Source organism: Anas platyrhynchos, chromosome 16, assembly GCF_047663525.1.
Source record: "Anas platyrhynchos isolate ZD024472 breed Pekin duck chromosome 16, IASCAAS_PekinDuck_T2T, whole genome shotgun sequence".
NCBI classification, from domain to species: Eukaryota; Metazoa; Chordata; class Aves; order Anseriformes; family Anatidae; genus Anas; species Anas platyrhynchos.
Window position 1 is genome coordinate 13701005 of NC_092602.1, and position 18716 is coordinate 13719720.

At 38.0% G+C, this 18716-nt stretch overlaps 1 protein-coding gene across 4 annotated transcripts in view; it reads right to left on the reverse strand.

The window, feature by feature from the left end:
* Nucleotides 1-18716, reverse strand: part of PIWIL1 (piwi like RNA-mediated gene silencing 1) — a 171982-nt gene that overhangs the window by 46859 nt on the left and 106407 nt on the right. For all 4 annotated transcript variants that reach the window (XM_072024471.1, XM_072024472.1, XM_038187713.2 and 1 more), the window contains one exon: nt 2032-2099. The gene's annotated coding sequence lies outside the window, so the exon portion shown is untranslated. The remainder of the gene's footprint in view (nt 1-2031; nt 2100-18716) is intronic.

An 18716-nucleotide genomic window follows, 5' to 3' on the forward strand; every position in this document is an offset into this window, starting at 1 on the left:
TAAGGTTCTCACTCAATAAATTGGGCAAAATACTCAAAGTGTAGAATACAGTTTGTCCTTAGTCACATCACCATTTAGTCTGAACAAAAATACAGTAACAAAGATGTGAAGGGGCTTGAAAAAGAAAATACAGGGAAAATGATTACTGAAAGGATGTGCCCAATTGTTTTACATGAGTACAATCTCATTACTACTATGTAGATCACAGCCTGCTTATAGCAGTTGCGGCTTCTGGTCTGTAGTTGAGTAAAACAGTAAAATCTTATTTCTATTCTGAATGGTGTATTCTTCCCAGGTGGTATTTTCCATTACTATTTTTATTGTACAAAGTTCAAAGATCAGCTGCACACAAATGTTATAGACCACTGCCTACGTTCCCCAACCCATTTGAAACCCTCTTCTTTGTAATTATGCATTTGGTTAAAATGACTAAATTGAAGTTTACAGAAGTGTTTCAAAGTTGTATATTTAACTTAAAATTTGTTCTTTCTAGTTTAGCCATGCTGTAGTCTAAGAAAAATTGGGCAGCTCAAGTACTAAAGAAAGATGAAGGAAATACTGCTTGCTCTGAGATTCAGAATGTTATTTTTCTTACCAGTGACCACCATATACACCACACAAGATCCTATATAAGACAGTCTGGCACTGGCAGTACCAGGCATACCGACAGCCCAATTACTATGGGTACAGCAACAGAAGACCACAGAAGCCAAAAATATTACAAAGACTCTTGTCATGATGTCTAATATTCACAAAGAAATAAAGCCAAGAATAGCATATGCTTGCTCCTAACTATGCACAGCCCTCTGAACAGATAGGCAGCTACACTAATGGCATGTAGTCCTGCCCAAGGGCATAAACTATGAGTCGACAAAAGAATTCAGTCTTGAAGACCTTGGTGATTCCCGTTAAGAGTCTGAGAACCAACGTGTTTCTAAGGTTTTCAGGCTTCTAAGCAGTTTAATTTCCACCAAAACTGCAGAAGGAGGCAGAAAAAGGATGTACAGATCAAACCATGCAAAATCTCAGTTTATTCTTGATATGCATTCACACTGTGATGAGCGCTACATTTAGCTTTTCCCTTGGGGCATCAACAACAAAGCCTCATTGGCCCATCTCAAACTGGGGATTTCAAAGCTGCCTACAGCATTTGCAGGCCTGCTGAGCTCTCTCTAAAACCCATGTATGGTTTTTCAAGAGGATTGCTGCCTGAATTGTTTTTCCCTTTCACTGCCCGACAAGTGGTCCAGATTAAGGCTTGAGTGCTTCCTGCAACTATGGAATGCCTGCAAAAATAAAACACATCTTAAACAGGGTGAGTACTAGGTCAAGTCTATCTGCTGTAACAACTGTCTGAGTTGAACAGAGTTTAGAACAAAATCTGGAGCACAGATCTCTTTCTATAAACAAACTATAAACATTGTCAAAGAGGAACCAAAGAAGTCTCTTAAAATCTTATATGTACCAGCGAACATATAAATCAGGCCTGCTATATGGCAGGTCACACAAATAGCTATTATTGCCCACTTTTTTTTTTTTTTGGCATTGCTATTATTTAAAATGTCTCTCTTCTGAAATGAGAAGAAACACTTGATTCCCAGGCGCAGAAGGAGAACTTCAGAAATATATATGTTTCTGACTCACCCAAATCAAAGCTGACCCTGTGGTTGAAGTTGGTGATACAAAAAAAAAAAAAAAAAAAAAAAAAAAGAAGAAAAAGAAAACTGTTACCCTTCACCATAAGCGGAAAAGAAACTTCTGAAAAGATAGTGTAGAAAAGGAAAGAAAAAGCTCACCCCCGACCAGCTCTTTCAGGATCTTATCATTAATGTAACATTTAACAGGCAGCCGTCTCAAGCATGAACCAGCCATTCTTCCTCTTGAAAAGTCTTTCTGCTTAGCCAAGCTTAGAAAATCTTTTCATGATAAACATTACACAAGGCAAAGCGTAAATTCAGTAAAAAGTCAGAAGGATGCAGCATGCAACCAGACTATATGGGATGTTAAAAGACAGTCTTCCCTTATGCTTACCTTTATGATTCTTGCCCAAGGTCTGGTACAAGGTCTGTTGAAGCCAGCCAAGTGCACCAGTTGCACGTCTGTAAGAGGAAAAGTTGGTGATGAAAATCAGAGTAACGTACCTGCCAATGGGATTCCCTAGATTCCACATCAGGGAAGGACGCCCAGGTGATGTTAATGCATCCCACCTCAGCTTCTGGCAAAAATATTTTTAGAGAATTTATTCCTTGCCCTTTCTAACTGGAAACCCTACCAGATAAATGTGGGAGATTGAAAAAATTCATTTTCCAGAGAAGGAGTCCCTTTTGTTATGTGGAGGACATTCTACCCAAAATGGATGCAATTCATTACAGTTGCTCAAAGGAAATAATTACATTTTGAATTGTTTGCATTAGGCCCTATTCTTTATTACATATACTTAGAAAAAGTTAAAAGAAAATTATTCAGGTCAAACTCAAGGACTTAAAAATAAAAAAATGCCAGGAGTTGAGCCGCTCATGAAGCAGTATTAGCCTCCTGCTGTTTATACATTATTGCAGAATTCTTAATTACATAATTATGTTCTTTTTTTTTTTTTTTTTTTTTCCCAGAGAATTCATGCCTCATTCAGCACATGGAGACAGACTGGTGACGTTCAATGCTTTCCTTTATCTCCGGTGTTCAGTGGGTTCCTCCCTACCTTATGCACAGCACATTAACTGGTCTTGAGACAGAACTATTAATTTCCTAGTGGAGATTTCTGAAGCACTTATCACTAAAGTATCAGTATTTTAAAAACATGCCTTATGCTTTCAGGCTCTGTGAAGACAAATGACAGCATTATTGCCACTTCGTTTGCCAGAATTTTTCAACACAGAAACACAACAAATATTTCCTTCATCTTACTCTCAGAAATGACTGAGGCACTCGGCTGAGATCACACATTTCAGGACAAACATACAGCTTGGCAGAACTATGAGCAACTGAGAGGTGTCTCAAAATAGGAAGTACTGGGCAACCTGCTTAACAAACAGTGCAACTGGCTCCATTTGCCAGCACAGGAAATGTATGCTTCCTCTTGCAAAAAAACAAAGAGGATAATTTAAAATAAAAAAAAAAACAACAACCAAAAAAAAAAAAAAACAAAGAGGTTGTGCCCTCTCCTCCTACTCCAAAGAATTTATGGGCTAACTCAGACAAATAAAATATATGGTTTATTGGAAGTCAGAGAGACATTATTCATTATAGCAGCACTATAATAGACTTTCCCTGAAAAGCCGTTTTAACAAAAGAATTTGAGATATCTGTCGTATCAGACACATACAAGAAAGTATACACGCCTTATTCAAACACTACTGGATTAAAAGTAACTCTTCTGATGAATGTTGAATCTAGCCCAGAGGGAACAGATACAAGAGATAATGGATGCGGGTATGATGGGGTGATATTGGGTGAAAGACAGTTTGGGGAAAGTGGCCAAATTTATTTGTAGTTGTTATGCATTAATAGCCTGGTATAAGTAGAAATGGAACTTCACAGGGGCAAATGGGATGTATCTCCTTTATTCTGTAATATGGATTCCAAAGGGCAGATCCAGTAGTACTGCTTTAGGAGAATGAATGACAACAGATCAGATAAAATAGATACTTCCAATTACATTATCCTATTTCTGTAGCTTGTATTTTAAAAATATCTATTCTCAACTCATCTTTCTCATCCCATTTTATACCTAAATCAGTTATTGCAAGTAAGCAGAAGTAAGACTAATGATAGAAGTTAGCATCATGGGCATTATTAGTGAGACCTAACACTTGAAGTACTTTGCCTTTCTACTATAGAACTGACCATTTGCAAATTTTGGCTCCAGGGTTTGGCTTTCCATTTGGCCTGTGTAGAAACTTTTTTTTTTCTTTCTTTTCTTTTTGTATTCCTCGATGCACACAGCTGGTAGCCCTGGTTGCTACATAGGTGACTAAAGCCAAGCTTCTACAGTCCTGTGCTGTTCCTTCTGCTCATCAACCTTACATCACCTCTTCTTACACATGCAGCGTCTGGAGCAGTAGCTCCTTCAGCTGCTCTGTGTGGATGTAGGAAGGTTCTTTGGGCCTTCTAATTATTCTGCCCAAGGTGAGTTGCACTGACACCCAGGGAATTAAGGTGCTCAACCCTTAATTGGTTTTGCTTTGCATGGTCAAGCCTCACTATCAACTTAAGGAAAACGGCTGAAGGCTGACTGTGCTGTGAAGACTGAACTTTCAATATCTGTAAAAGAGGGTAAAATACATTGGATGTTTTCTCCATTTGCCACACACGCACACCAAGCAACATGGTTTTACATGAACCTCCACTGCACAACTCAGCCAAGCACATTAAGCTATCAGCACATCATCAAACCATCACAAACACTTCCTGCCTTCCTTTTCCCTGTTTCTTGTTATTTACCCTTTGCCAGGCAGCAGCAACCACAATCTGCAGCTTAACAGCTTGCACTACACTGAAAAGAAACCCATGCACAAAGAAATGTAACCACAAAATTATGTCACTCAGTAGCAATTAGCTTTGTTTTCAATATACACAAACTATGGGGCTAGGGAGGAATTAAAATGTAATGGCAATTGTGCAGGGAAGCAGGTGAGTGACTCTGTGGCTTCTGGTGAATCTATCACTTCTCTTGGGATGGATAAAGGCTGTGTTTCACCGGAGCCATTGCAAGTCCAAGCGCTTTGGCAGCAGGGAAAAGCAGTGATATTTATCTGATCTGAAACCACAGAACAAACAGGAGCAATGTTAGAGACTTTTGCCCTCATGCAGTGATTGACATGATTTTTTGAACAGCTATTACATGTCTGAAAATTGACATATTGCTGGTAGAAGCACATAAGGCACCCCCTTTCAAGAGCTGTTACTCAGCAATCAGTGTCCAATCCTTAATGTTTTCTTTTGTTAAAAAAAAATCACAAAAACTAAAGTAAACCACAGTCTGGTTCTGTGCCAACAATATTAACCAGCTTCTTTTAGAGCCTTTGAAGTTAGCAGGGGGCATCCAATCTTGTGGTGCAAGTAAAGAATGATACTTTAAGCGATTCCTTTTCATCCCTTTAACTTAATGAAAGATTAATAGCCTTGTTATTTTTGTTTCTGCTTTATTTTTTATATTCAGAAAAAAGGGGAATTTTGGCACTTGTTGAAACTGAAATGCTGCCTATAATGATTTTATGGATCAGTGAAGCACTGAGTTGTTTGTTGTTTGTTTATTCTTTTTGCCCTGTCTGTGAATCCTGTCCAATGCCAAGCACAAAGACAATTACATACTGTAGATCCCCCCAAACAGACAAGCATGTACTTTTGGGAAGTAGGTAGAAGAAGGTGGGAGCACCCTTTTAGAGTGCACAGTCCTAAAAGAAAAAGCAGGGAGGGGAGAGGGGGTTAGCAAATCTTTTCAACCAAAGAGCTGCGGATTAGTTATAAAAATGTAATCCACTTCCCAGCTGAAGAAAGCAGCTTTATGTCGCTGCTGGCTGTGAAGATACAATGTGGTGGTTTTATAACCACCATTTATTTATATATTTTCAACCAAAGCCAACAAGCCAGAATTCCTGGCTTGTCATTGCCTTTCAGGACACAGGGGATAGGTAGCTTTTATTTTGCCTTTCTGTTTCCCTTCTGGGGTGCAGGAGGGCTGTAGATTTCACCTACAATATTGTTACAGCCATCTAGTCTCTCTGCTTCCGTATTCTTAGTTTTGGGGCCACATTATATAGTTTCTGTGTTAACACCTGTGCATCCCTGTACAAACAGCACAGTGGACCACAGAAGCATAGTGTAATGTCATGTAGGACACAAAATTTTCGTTGTGCCAGCTAAGTTCCAGCCAGGCACCTCCCCTGAGCTTGCACAGTAACTGCACTCAGAAGTGTAGTTGCTATTTTCAGTACCACATCTCACACCTTTGTTTTTTTGCATGGGTAGGATGAATGCCTTGTGGCCCATGACAACTACGCAAGACCTGATAGCACTCTAAATAAACCTATTATAATCACTACTTATAAAGTGTTTATTAACTTTGGATCTTGTATTCTTGCATAAGCCATGGGTAGAGTGTGCACATTCACTCCAGCTTATGTAGACCAGAAGACAAAGACATATTTTTGCTTTTATGTCATTTGTGTTTCCCTTGCACCCTTAAGGGCAACGCAGCTTTACCCTGAGTGGACATTTCAATTTTAATATAAATAAATAATTGTCTAAGAATCATACACAGATTTGTAATGGAGCTAGGACCTGATTCCAGATTTCTCATCTCCAAAGGCTGGGTTTTATCCCATTATTCAACATGAAGTGTTAAGTTTCATTCACAGTTTCACATTATAGTTAATGGGATCCCTGTAGCCTCTTACGGTCAATATTTACAACATTGCTAATTTTTGTAATAATTCTTTGTCTTATGAGCTGCTTTTCCTCACATTTCCTGTTTAACATGCTACTAAATTTTGCATGTGATGTCCACTTTAATTCTTCAGGTAACTGCAAAAAAAGAGTGACTCAAAAATTATAATACAACTACTACAAGCAGTGAGTGAACTCCTTTCATCATATTTTTTTCCTCAGCATCTCACAGAGAAGAAGGTTGGGACCTGGAATTTCAAAGGGGAAAAAATACTAAGCATTGTAATGTGTGTTAGCAAAGAGGTTGTAGAAATGCAGTAGTGGATATCATGTGCACAATGTAACAAACAAGCCCAAATGTTGGCAGTTCCACCAAGGCAGCCTATCTCCCTGACATGTAACCGTTCTGACAGGCAGAGTATTACACGCTTTAAAAGTTGTCTTCATCAGAATTCAGAGGAAGGATGTCCCACTGTACAAAATAAAACACATCACTGCTCTTGATAACTAGTCTGTTTCGAATGAGAAATCACAGTAGTGTAATACTGTAAAAATTAAACAGAATTTTTCTGCTATTATACCAAACAGCCTACTTAATAAATGGATAATGAAAAAGAATAATTTATTACAGCTTGTGAATTTTGACAGTTCTAAAAAGATGTTCTTAGAGTTTCCCCAAAGGGAGAAGAATATTTCTTCCTTAACACACTGGCGTTAGATGTAATTTCTCTGTCTGTAGAATTTTGCTCCTGCCTGGTAGAAGGGATTAGGTTTTTTTTTTCTTACATCATAACCTATTTTAAGCAATTATAATCTATGAGTAATAAATCATTTTCATTCACCTCTCATGGGGAGAGAAAAAATGTGAGAGAGAATCCCGGAGTTTTAATTTATATCAATGTTTGCATTACTATTAAATGAATTAAATGGGTTCTACAAGTGTTCTCTCATATATCTGCAATAAATTATGGAGCATCTCAACCTAAGACATTTAATTGTCTCTTTTACCAGCTTTTTGTTTTGTTTTGTTTATTTTTTAAACTGGGTAGCACAAACAGTTACAAAACACACTGAAAAACTCATGGGTATTGCAAAATAGGACATAACTTCCATCATTATAAACACTGCATACCCATTTGAATTGCAAGGACTTGCAGAGACCCAGGTTGTGCCTCAGAAGCAGTGTGACCTCTGTGAGTACTGACAGCAGTACAGGCACTGCCAAGAGAGACAACTCCTGAAATGAAACGCCGGCCCTGGCAAAGTCAAATGGGATTTTATATCCATGGTTTATTCCTAGCTTATATTCTGATGGCATGGCATTATTATTGTGATAGTATATCTTTTAAATGGCAAGAAGGAATAACTAAATTAATGTAACAACATATGAAGGTAGAGCTGGGGTAAAATATACCTTAAGGGAAATAAAGATTTGAATTTACATACCACACCTCCCTGTTGTATATATTTTTGAAGGAACCCAAAACACATTAAGAGGACTTCTGTAAGAGCTCCAAAATTATACTCAGAACATTTTCCAAGACAACTAGACTCATCTGGATCCCTTACAAGTTAATACTTCCTGCAATACAGTGAACTGTCTTATTTTCCTTCTTTTACTCACTTTACAATGTAGAACTTCTATTTTGACCTCACCAAACAAACAAAAAAAAGAAATAAAAATCCATTCTATTTACATTATCATTAAACCAAATAAATCATATTTTAAGAAGTGAAAACCTAGGACTTAAGTCCTCATGCTTAAAAATAAAAATTAAATTAAATTAAAAAAGGCTTCTCTTGTTTATGTCTGTCTTTGCCCTTTGAAATGATTCATTTCTGAAGGAACAATCGGACAGAGAATGAAGCTGCTAACCTTACTTCCATTTTCAGTCTCTGTCCAAAACATCTATTTTTTCAACTTTTGAGGACTGCTTTGCAGCAAATTGTAGTCACTATGTAAGGGGATTACTTTTGAATAGCTGAACAGTTTCTCTTCAAGTTTGTCTTAGCCTATGACTTGATATTGAAGGTTTTTGCTTGTTTATTGGATTTTCTTTATCTGTCACTGAAACAGAAATCTTTATACTGAACATACTTTGTACAGGAAAATAAACTCATTCCATTTCAGAACAACAATTTCAAATGGTTAGTCTGATGTAGATCTATTTAATTGTAATAGAATTTACATGCATGCTAACCTAAAGGAAAACCCATTTTAAAGATCATCACACTTAATTACACTAAAATTCACAACTTTCCATGCCAATTTTAAGTTTAAAAAATAGCAGCAGACATGAACTAGCAAAGGAAAAAAGGAAGGAAGGAAGGAAGGAAGGAAGGAAGAAGGAAGGAAGGAAGGAAGGAAGGAAGGAAGGAAGGAAGGAAGGAAGGAAGGAAGGAAGGAAGGAAGGAAGGAAAGAAGGAAGGAAGGAAGGAAGGAAACTGGCAGCAAATAACTGAATTTTCTCTGCTTTTCAACAGGACAGTTTAACTCACGTGGAGTCCTATGCTGCTGGTGCCACTTCCAGTACCTGAACAACTTTTTAAAGTTGCTTACATATTTCTACAGTTCGTTTCCATGTGCAATGTCTTCTGAGTGACTTGAGGGAAAGGTTGCATAGAAAAACCTTAGAAAGAGCCAGGTGTTGAAGGAAGCCCTCCTATTAAGGAGCTCCTGCAATTGACACTTTATTGAACATCGGTTTCAGTTTCTGCCTTCTTACACTAGTTTGGGATTTGCATATTGCTATTTATTGGATGAATACTTTAAAACAAAAGCAACACTTTTTTCATGATCTAACAAGAAGGCTATTTGAAACAGAATTAAGCACGGATAGAAGAGAACAGTTTGACAACGCATTATTCTTCCAATTTCAAAGGAAATGACATGGTCACTTGGATCCACAGCAAACATCTATAAATGAATAACCAGAGAATTGGTGATTTTTGTTGTTGTTGTTGTTTTGTTTTGGTTTTGCTTATTAGTTTAACCACTTGTGGAGCTGCCTTGCAAACAGATACATATTCCCAAAGATGGAGATGGCATTTGGCTCTATTTCAATGCCACATTGCTGTAGAAATACCTCTTCAGTTTGTTATTTTTTAGCATCAAATTGACAAAGACCTAAGGATTTTGATGCAAGAGAGCAGCAATATAAGGTATCAGAAAAAAAAAATAGTGATACCAAGGACATAAAGACATAATGATGTAGCATATGATTCAATTAGGAGCAGCTGATCCACACCCAGGCAGATTTATGGAGCCATCATGAATGTTCTTAATAATGCAATTCCATCCAGACTGTGCTATTAGTTCAGTAGAGATTTTACCCCCAGAGCATCTGCAGACTTTGATTTGGATCCAGGGAATTGCTTAACAGCTGGAAAATTTTAAAAGCTGAATGGGAATTTTGTGTTATGTAATTTTCTCATCTTGATGAATGGGGGAGTTGGACATACAACTTTCATTAGCATTGATGGAAGTTATTCTTCCATTAGGAAAGGAGAAAGCACCCCCAAAATTTCGATATGCGCTAGCTTGAGCCTATTATCTATGTGCATGCTACAGAGAACACTAATGAGTTCAGTACTGGCATGAAGTCTCATGAAATAACCTAACATTTTTAAGCATATGTGCAATTTAGGCAGCACAAGAATTACATAGAAACTATTTATTGTAACCAGCATAGACACCAACACTTAACAAAGCTGCCTCTTTTGTTAGTTGTTAATTGTTTGATCTGAAAGCTTCATTACTGGGTATCTGACTATAGCCATTACATGAGATTGAATGGTTCAGTCTTTTAAAAGGATGGACTTACGGAAAATCCGCAAGTTTTTCTTCTAAAAATATACACATATATATTTATTTTTTTTTTCTGAGAGGTTCATAATATTTCAGGTTTTATGATGCAAATTTGAACCAAGGCATCTTTTTTTTTTTTTTTTTTTATCAATAATACAAATTCAGCAAATTCAGCAGTCCAATGGAAATCCTGCTGAGTGCTAACTGACCAAAAACCCTTTATGTGAAATATTTGATTTGGAAATTAAAATCTGCACAGAATTTATGGATACCTACATCATAATTGCAAAGAAACTGAAAAGAATTTTTTGTGACTAATCCCTCCTAGTTAGTAAAACCACTGTGGCGACAGAAACTAGCAATCATCATGGGGACAATCTTTTCTATAACCTCAGTGTTTCTTCAGCGGTCTGCCTGAATTTCATGCAACTGAGCAGGGGAGAAAAGATAAAAGTTGCTAAGGTAATATGAAATGACAACCTTAATTCTGACACTTCCTAACTTCTGAAGGTTTAACTTTTCAACCAGAACATTCTTCTAATTTGTTAGCTTATTATTCTGGGTAGTCTGGTTGGGAAGCTGCATTGTACAGCAAGGATGTTTGCCTATTGCTTGTTTGAAAGCAGACACTTTTCTGTCAACACTAACTTTTCAGATTTTAGCCTAATCTCAATCAATTAACATTACTATGAGATGAGCCACTTTTACAAAATACTGTCAGCTAATGACTTTATGCAGAGAAGAGAAAGCCTTTCTCTACTCAATTTGAGTTACAAACAAAAACATGCAAGTTTCTTTTGGATAGCTCTACCTTTATCCCATTGTAGGCTGTAGCTCTAAGTTTTAAGGCTCATGATGTCTCCAGTTCTAACCCATCCATTTAAGATAATCGTTTGTTTGTCACTGTGACCATGCTAGAGATAACTGACCCCTCCACTGAGCTGACAAGGTAGTTCCCAACTTGGCCAATTCAGTTCAATTAGCCAAGAGAGTTCAGACAGTTTAACTAGAGGGCTGAGGATATCTGCCTGAAGCAGATGTTGCCTGTAGGGTGAGCAGTCCCACAAAACACAGATGGCATAACTGTAGGATTCAGCTTGTGCTTTGTAAGATTTTGAACTGGTACAGTTGTACTGGTGAACTACTTAATGAGGACCACATATGACTAGAAGACTTATTATGACTTATAGGTCTTGCATGTGACATGAGGATCCATGAAGAGAATGATTGAAGATCTTCATTTGTTTGTCTTTGGCATTGATAGGAAAACATTCTATATCCTGTCCCATTGTACAAATTTCTTGACACAGGTCTTCAATTAACACTAATTGTGTGTTAAAAGAAAGGGTTAAGATGTTTCCGTTTTTCTAGAGGAGGTGAAAAATCATGTTTTTCAGAGCTTAGCTTTAATATCTCTGCATCCTCATTCTCTGTTTCAAAAGCAAAACGGATGCCATGAGGCACCGCAGGAATTTGGAAAAGATGCTTTGCTTTTGAAACAGAAGAGTCAAATCCACTTTAAATCCCATATAAAAGTTAGTCCAAGAAAGTCAATGAATGGATCATGATCAAAGTCTCTGTACTGAATTTTCTAACAGCTTCCAACAAAATATGTTTTAAAAGGAACTGACTGCATCAAGTGCTTTCCGGAAAGCTGAAATGATAACTCTGAGTTCATGATAGCGGAGAGAAGTAAGAGATAAAACCTCAGTGCCTACATAGCATATGGGTTATTTTATGAGTTGCCAAAAAGGTTCTGAATTCCAAAATGTTCTGTGGGAAATTTATCATTTCAGCCTTCAGTAAATAAATGGAAACATTCTGTTTCTTAAGGACTACAGCCAACCCCAAATACTTGAAATGTGTGGCACTGTATTTTGAGAATACCCTTTACTAAGTTCTGCTGTGCTATCACTAAGGAACACTTTGCTTGTGAAGAAAGGTAATGTACATTACATTTACTAAATCTAATTTCTCATTTTGAAAGCTTTACACCTGATCCCTCAGTGCTTCTTTCCTTCTGGACAGCCTGACATAGTAAATAAAAATGCCTAGAATGATCAGAATGGAAGTATCTAACAACTGATTTGCTCAGTGGCGATTGCTCAAAGAACAAGGGAAAAGAGAAACAATGTCATGCTACAAATAGCGAAATGCATTATTTGAGAATTTATTATGCATTATTTGAGGTTATTGAGAAATCATTTGATTTCTCATATTTGAGGTTATTGAGAAATCATTTTAATCAAAAGTCTTATTGAAAAGTCCTAAGATAATATACTTCTGGACTTTGTGAGCCATTCAACAAAGCTCTGCGCCCTTGACAGAACACTATAGGTAGGTAAAAAACAAGCATGCAAACAAACAAAATAAAGCCCACATAAAATTTTTCATCTGTTGAATTTTGTGGATTTAAGTCTAATGACAGAATATTGGTTTCATGCATTTTTTTTCAGGTCTTGTTAACTGCAAAGAATAAAGGATTTATTCCTGAAAGTTTCCAGAGAACTCCTATGTGTTTAAATCAGAAGTAGGTGTATGAAAGGCTGTTGGAATCAGACACATTTAGTTTAATAATTGCAGTTTCATGAGGTTTATTTATTTAGTAGGAGATTTGCACATGGCTGATTATATTGAAGTTCCTTTTTCATTGCCTTTGTGCTGACATGGAAAGGGGCAAATTTCTATGTTTTGTAGACAGCTTTGATGCTGTGAGTAACAAGGCAAAACTCTGCAGAGGTTGTTCTTACCAATAAGCCTGGGGAAACAATTCCAAAAACTGCTGTCATGCCAGGGTGCACAAGCGTTGTGAGTCGTCACTAACTGAATCACCTCAGAAGATGGAAGCAACAGTTAAAGCAATGGTGTGGAATACATAGATATCACTGAAAAAGACTTTCAGGGCTCTCCTAAGGTATTAGGATGAGAAATTCAAGGGCCAGGTACGCTTTCACAGCACCTGGAATTTGGTGGAGGGCTCCTCTGGGAAGTGGGTAAAGCTCTGCAGCACCCACTGGAACAGAGATCCATAAGCTGCCTGCCGAATGAGTTTTCAAGGATTTTTTATACTGCAACTACAAACACAAATGCTGATACTTTTCCTGTGCTACCTTGAATAATGTTTTTGTAGTATTCAACAGGACTCTTCATAATGTTAACCAATAACAGCAAGGGTGCCAGAATCCAGCCTTTAATCTTTTGCTAACTGAGTAATTGCTGAGGTTAATAATTTACTACGAGGACAAAAAGTTGAGCAGTGATAGAAGGAATTTGCTGAATTATGATTTCTGGTTCCTTTCTACAAGTCTCTGCCAATAAAAATTCTAAATGCTGAGTTAGACAAAGTTAGGTTCAATTCACTGTTTCAAGCCTGTTGTGCCCACAGCATTTTCCTGCATTTAAATCCCAATCTAGAATTGTCCTGCACAATGAATGTCAAAATAAGCATTTGCTATAAACCTCACCTTTAAAAGGTATGGCCCAACGTACATGAAACTTTCCCTGTGTTTAAATCATGTCTGTGGCTTAACAGAGAATTGAAAACACTCCTCAGCTCTTAACCAGTATGTAACACTTCGTGGGTTTAAGAGTCATGCCTCAGTATCTCTGACTGTTCTTCTCTGTTGCCTAAAGGTATCTGAAAACAGATCCTTCAGTTTGTGAAATGCAGGATGGTGCTAAAATGGAAGATGTTGTGGAAATGTGAAATATTTTTAGCACCAGATGCAACGAAAAGCTATTTATTCTTCTGCTATACTCCAAGGTATCTCTGTGTTCTGTCCTGGGCATTCTGGCCCCCCTGGTCTGGCATGAGACCTAGAGGGAGCCTCCCTTCAGTAATGTTTTGGAGGGGCACCTAGATGCTGCTGAGGAGGAGACTAGCATGATGGGGAAGGAAGGCTGGATAAGGGAAGATATGTACAGAAAATTCACGAGAGGTTGGTATTGTTGCACTAGCAGGAGAATTTGTGGGGGAACAGAGAAAACTCTGAGAAAAATAGAGAGCAATATAAATTACAACCAGTATAGATACTCACGACCATAGTTCCTGTCTCATGTACAGGATGTTCCTAGTTTTTTGAACTTTACACTGCAACAAAATTTTATATAAAAAATAATGTTTACCTTTAAATCATTCTCCATGTAGCCCTCTTTTCTTCTGTGTATTTTGTGTTAGCTTCAATAGTTGAGCACCCTACGTTTTTAGCTACCTTCTCACAGCCCTGACCTATAGCATTCCCCATATTGTATATAACCACAGAGAGGACTGTGATGTGAAATACAAAAGAGAAATAGGAGTGTTGTAAGGTCATATGCTTCTTGCATAAGGGATTTCAAAGGATGCAATTGTTTAAAGGACTGGAAGATGACAGAAAATAATCTGTGTAATCCAACAATCAAAACCTGTATTCATTAGCACAGGGAACTTTGTTGGGTGCTTCAAAAAATGGAAAGGTGAGTAGTCAAACTGAGAGCAGCTCTTTAATTTCCCACATTTCAAGGCGCAAAGAATAGGCTCTGTGTGTTTGGACTATTGTAGTTTTGACTTTAATATTTCTAAACCTCAGGATTTAGATCTGAATCTTGAAAGTGATTCAGACTTTCGCCAGTTCTCCTGTCCTCAGCTGAAATACAATGTCAAGTTTTTTTGAAATAATTGTGCAGCTATGACCATTCCTTCAATAAGGCATTTTCTACATGAGCAGAATTCTTTGAAGTATGGAGCCATGAAGATGGTGAGGGCCAAAGGTGAAAGCTTTGCAATAGAAGTTTACATTCCAGTCAGAGAACGGGTTGGAGGGGTGAAGGAATTAGTCTATTGATATTCAGTGCTTTGACCTGCTAACAATAACTGTGGCACAGGGGTTATAACAGCGGCACATCCCTACATTGTGTATCAGTGGAGAGAGACAGACCTTATCTGCTTTAGTTTGCTTTGGAGGGAAAATCAGCAGGGCTTTTGCCATGTGGTCACCAGTTGCTGCTACTGGGGAGAATGGGGAAAAAAATTGTCCATAATTCCTCCATCACTGCGCTGGATCTAAGAATAAGTCATCTACAGATCTGCAATATGACGGGCATTTTTCAAACCCTGATGCTAGGAAAGAGAAAATAAATTAATAGGGTATTCTGTGCTAGATTTTAAAAGGCATATAGACTATGGAAAGCAACTCCCTGCTGTTTTTTTCCCCTTTAAGATTTAAAAAAAAAATCCTCTTTTTCACTTTGAAAGTATTTTTTATAAAAGATAATCAAAGCAACACCAACAATTTTTTGACACCAGAGAATACTTTTCCCTTGGTATACAGCACATTTATAACACAGCTCAGCTAGCCCTGTGGGTAAAATTTTGTGCTAGGGATCTGCAATTTTACGAACACAAACCCAACAAGACTGAGCCCATTCAGGGGAAGAAGTACTAGCCAGCTGACATGTAGCTAGCAAGGCACGCTAGGCTCTGGCTGTGGTTCTGCCTCCATCCCCTGTCTCTAGCAATCACTTCCCAAATCTCTGGCTTTGCTTTGTCTCCTGCCATTTGTCAGCACCTTGGTGAGCACGGCACTGCAGCCAATTTGTATAGCATAATTCGTGTAATAATATAGTAAAATATTATTTAGAATGAGGCACAAATCAGTGAACAATTTAGATTCAGTTTGTCCTTAGGATTGTAAAATTCAGGCATGTAGGTAACTTGATTACATCACCTAGTTAATTTTTTGGTCAATGTAAGACTGTTTTCAGGCTCTTTTTTTACGAATTCCGATCGGAAACCTTTTTTTTTATTTTTCATATAAAACAAATCATGAGGTATTATACCTTACCTAATAAGGTCTGCACAGCTGCCAGACCACAGAAGTCACAGGCTAAGATCAGTGTGCTGCCTGGATTCTTCATTACTCCGAGGCAGAAGTGCTCAGATGGTACTGGCCGGGGATCCCAGGTGTGGCAAAACCCCGCCATTAAAGGACAGACTGCAGCCATACTGCTACAAGAAATGCTCCTGTGAGTGCAAATTACTCTCATTCCCAAGGATTTTGAAAAGAAGATGAAAAAGGGCTTTCCACTTGGCAACCATATACCAACATTTTGAGAAAACATTTCACCTTTGCGACAGAGCTCCCAAGACCCACTAGGGAGATGAAGTCCTGTTATTTCTTCAGAATAAAAAGTACCCTTTGTCTCCAGAAGATGATCAGAGATGAAACACTGACTCAGAGGCCTGGTCAGTACTATATCTTTTGAGTCAAGTTGCACTTTATTAGCATAGCCATCTCCAAACGCCTTGGCTTGCTTCTCAACAAATGTCTGAAAACCCCAGGCCACAAAACTGTGTAGTGTCTTTTGTTTAACATATTCAAGAAGCAGTTTCATAATGGCAGACCCAAGGGGCAAAGAGATCACCTTTAATTTTAGACATGCTTATTCAAAGGCTGCTTCAGCTGGAAGGAAAGGTATTTGAGTAAAAATAACACTCTCTGTGGTTGTAATTGCAGGTGAGGTGCCATCCGGGCAGTTACCAGGCTAATCTCAAGCACAAAGCCAACTACAATGCTGAATGCAAAGTTACTGAAAAAACCTACTCCAAAGCAAATAAAAGCCAATAACAGGTTTCCATTCCAAATGGAGATTTTAATCCTGCTAGTGTTGACTTCAGTTGTACATTAAAATAATGTACAATCCTTACAATCCTCATTAATAATTCCTAAACATAACGCTGAGTGGACTAATATGCTGAGCTGGCAAACCGGGAGCTGTTTGAATGGCTGGTGGGGAGCATTCAGCCCAGCCAGTATAATGCAGTTTCTTTCAGAAGATCATAAAACCAATCATTTCAATAATCATTTTGTTATGTTGATGCGTAACTAAAGATTTTGAAAATTATATACATATATATATAAAAACAAAGTTAACTCAGTGGTCATTGTCCTAGCCCTGGACTTGTAAAAGCTTTATCCAAACACCTACTCTGCCCAGACCTCTTGTGTGACCTTGGTAAGTCACTGCACACCCTGCCTCAGTTTCCCCTCTGTGTCATGGAGATAAAATTATTCGCCTAACTCCTATGGACATGATCAATACAATGACGATTTTATGAATCTCAGTCTATTGGGGTTATTATTGTCTCCTGCCTTCCTGTAGTGCTGGGGACATGCCACTACGACTACAGGGTGGGAGGTCTTACATGAAAAACAAGAACATGAAGGACTTTGTCTCAGAGAGCTGCACTGTGAAATAAGAAATGGATACAGACAGATTGGACAGTCCAGCAAAACAATTAAACAATATCGATCACTATGACAGGTGGTGATCTTCAAAAAACAGCAGCCAAATGGTTAAAAATGAAAGTTTTCAGTTGGGTAGTGTAAGGCTGTCCCATGAATATTTAAGAGATGCCTCTCTCCAGAATGAAGGCGTGTGGGAGATAACATGAAGGTGTTTGTTTGAAATTGAACCATTAGGTTGATTAGTTAAAGCTTAGTTATTTTTCTCCATATGCAGAATAAACAACCAGCACACTAGTGGGAGACAGTGAAGAGACCACATCAGTTAAATGTGGCTTACAACACAGTCATGCTTTCAGCTCTGCAATTAGCAGAGATTTGTTACAACACTACCGTTGTGGGCACTGTCCAGCACACCCTGCTTGGCTAGTGGTCAGCTAATGGTGTGAATCAAGTGGGAGAGGAGAAGCCACATATTTTTCTCAGCTGCCCCTGCTTTACTCCCCCCTCCCAGCCCTGTACTGAATTTCTAGTGGTTTTCTTTAATTTCACATGTTGAAAAGACTGAGTGATCCTCTTCCTCAGATGGTCTTTCTAGAACCCCCAACAGAGTGTGAATAATTATTCCCACTCTGTTGGGGCTTTGATAAGACTCTTATGGCTGCCTTTTCCTCAGCCTCTCAGCCTTTGTTCCTTCTGAAGTTATTTTCTTTCTTAGGAAATGAAAAAAGAAAAGGTAAAAACTGTAAAAACGATCAAGTGAAATTCAAATTTTAATAATAGTAATAACAATAAAAATGTTGGCTTGAAAACTATAAATGCTGTGGTCAAATATTTCTTGTAAGTGGGTAGTCATCATGTGTTTATTTTTATTTTAAGGAGAGCACAATTCAGAAAAAAAAAAAAAAAAAAAAAAAGGCCAGAAAAGAGTTTGAGACATCTGAATATGAACTTTGACTTCTGACTGGAAGCAGTGACCTGGTCATCTAGTTTAAGCAGAACACGCTCTGTAAGATTTAACGGATGGCACAGGTTTGAAAGTGTTTACAGCTTTCTTGCGAGAATGGAGAAACAAGCGTATTTAGAAACATATGTGAATAAACCGGGAGGCCCTATGATATAAGAATCAAAGCACACAGCTTCCTTCTTGTCCCCACTGAGAAAGGCAGAGGAGGTATTACTGTTGGCTAAACAAAAAGCTTCGTCTGAACGTATGTATGCTCTGATGCTCACGGGACTAGGGAAAGAGGTTAATCCTAAATTCAAACATTCCTTCAAACACTGATTAGCTATCTTAATAC